Source organism: Gavialis gangeticus, unplaced genomic scaffold, assembly GCF_001723915.1.
Source record: "Gavialis gangeticus isolate Ggan-Ray unplaced genomic scaffold, GavGan_comp1, whole genome shotgun sequence".
Taxonomy (NCBI): domain Eukaryota; kingdom Metazoa; phylum Chordata; order Crocodylia; family Gavialidae; genus Gavialis; species Gavialis gangeticus.
Window position 1 is genome coordinate 108348763 of NW_017729022.1, and position 2571 is coordinate 108351333.

The following is a 2571-nucleotide window of genomic DNA, read 5'->3' on the forward strand; positions in this document are numbered from 1 at the left end:
GGGGGGGGGGGTGACATTTGTATGCAGCTCCATGAATGCTAAACACCTGCTTTTTTTTTTTTTCTTCAGTGGGTGCTTGAGCCCCAGAGCACCCACAGAGTTGGTGCCTATGGCCCCAGCAGCCTTGGGCCTCTGGGAACTGCAGCCATGGCAATCCTGCTGCAAGGAGCCTGGCCAGCAGCTGGAGTCTGGCTGCAGCCAGCCAGGCTGCAGTTTTGGGTGGAGCGCACTGCTGCCACGTATGCTGCATGGGTTTTTTTGACCCCAGGATCTCCCGGGGTCAAAAATCCAGCTCTGTGATGCAAACAGCAGCACAGGGAACGTCAGCACATACAGTGCCACAGATGGGTCTGCAGTACTGTATACCACACATCCACGCTTATCCGGATGCACCCACTTAGGCCTCTGGGAGAGAAGTGGACAAAGAAGAGCTAAGTAGCAGATGGAATAAACGTTTGTGTAACACTCCCTGTGTAAATAAAAACAGGATATAAGAGAAATTATCAGGTAGCTAACAGGTAGGAAGATGCGGTAAAAACCTGATAAAGGAGGAACAAGATTGTTCAGAAGGGTTGTTATCACCTGTGAAGTGAGAGGTTATCAAGTAGATTACAGTGGACCATGAAGTCATTGTCTGTGTTAAGTCCCTGGTGCTTAATGTCCAGTAGGCTGATGAATTTCTGTTCCTATCCTCATCTTGTAAAGGTGTTGGGTAGATTTTCTCGGAGCACAAGAACTGTGAGGTCAGGCAGTGATTTTTTTCTTTGTGTTAAAAATGTTCTGCTACCTGTGTTTTTATTGCCTTCATCTTTCTGTGATCATTCATTCTCCTACATAGTTTTTGTTTGGTTTCACTAACATTTGCCATGAGGACATTTATTGCATTGGATGAGATGTATCATATTCTGGGATAGACACATGTATGATCCATGGATTCCGATGGGTTTGTTGTGGGGAGTATTGATTGTTGTAACAGTAGAGGTGTGTTGACCAGTCTTGCATTTATTGTTGAGGCTGGAGGGGCTGGGAATATTTTTCTCAGGGTCTGGTCCTTTTTAAAAATATGCTGTAGTTGTTTGATGATCCTTCTTATCGGTTCAAGTGTTGGTTAGCAGGTGTGAACCAAGGGTGTGTGGTCAATGGGGTTTTGTTTTCTTGCATTATACTAGGCTGCTGAGGGGTAGCTCGTCAAAAGATATGATCTATTTATCTTCTGGAGTGCTTTTGCTGGGTAAAGGCAGTTTTCAGTTTGGCAAGATTGGGGTCACAAGTATTTTTCTCAGAGCAGGTGCTGTGGTATCTGAGGGCTTGACTAGATTATGGTGTTTTTGGTGTGTTTGGGGCGATTGCTAGTTTGTTGACATAAGTGTGTGGTCTGTGAGTTTTCTGTAGTGCCTTATAGGGCACCCTCCCATATGTAGATTGTGATGTCTAGGAAGCTGATGTAGGTATAAGGGTATTCCCGAAATAATTCAATTGAAGGGTGATAGTTATTAAACCTGCAGTGCAAATCCAGATTGATGAAAATATCATCTATGTAGTGTAGCTATATTACAAATTTGGAGCAATTCTCTAAAAAAAAATCCTCTTCTGGGTGGCTCCTGAAAAGGTTGGCATGTTATGTCCATAGCTATATCAGGGGTTTGGAGGAAGTGTTGGTTGTTGAATTAAGTTATTATACATGAGGAAATGGATGATTTGTACAATCTGTTGCAGTTGCAAAAGCGAGTGTAGTCTGTTTTTCCTGCAGGTGTTTCAGGCAGGCAGCTGTGCCTTCATGGTAGGGAATTCTAGTGTGGAGCATATACAATGTTGCTGGAGTAGAAAAGTGGGGAATTAGTGGAAACAGTTTTTTCTGAAGCTGGTGTAGAAAGAATTTGTTAGTATTCCAGTTCCAGAGCAAATAATATAGGTGTGGGATCCTCCCCAAGTTCCTTATTGTAGCTAGTATGTGTGACTTCTCTGTTAGCCTCATTAACATTGAACTAGCAATGTTAGCTTCATCGTTTGCCTCCTTTAAATGTGAATTTTTTCACCCTCACTCAACTTTAAAACCCCTTGGGTCAGAATATCAGGATATAAATGTTCTGAGGTGATGTTGCCGTGATGGTCCAGGAAATGTGCAAGAGGCAAGAATTCTTGTGATATCTTTTATTGGACCAACTGCATGGTTGGGATAGACGTAGAAAAGCTTTTGAGTATCACAGTACCTTTCCCCGGGTCTCTGGGGAAAAGCAGACACAGCAGAACTAAGTGGCAGATAAAACAAAAGCTTGTGCAAGATGGAAATGATAAGTCGTTATTACAGACACATGGATCTTTGTGACATCCTGGCATTGCATGTGGTGGCTTACTGCTCTGCAACACCATTGTGATGTTTCAGTATGAAACTGGCATTGCATTTGCCATATGAAGATATCATGGTAAACTCTGTTTGCCCACAGGCTTTCATAAGATGCTTATCTTGTCATACTTGGCTTTTCTTCTAGCTTTGTATCCACCTTGTCCCCACACCCAAAAATTAGGAAGGGAGAATCCTTGTTGCCTCTGTTGGGGGGGGGGGGGGGGGGG

General features: G+C 43.5%; 1 protein-coding gene across 1 annotated transcript in view; it reads left to right on the forward strand.

The window, feature by feature from the left end:
* Positions 1-2571, forward strand: part of PPARA (peroxisome proliferator activated receptor alpha) — an 85713-nt gene that overhangs the window by 66425 nt on the left and 16717 nt on the right. The gene's annotated exons all lie outside the window — the stretch shown is intronic.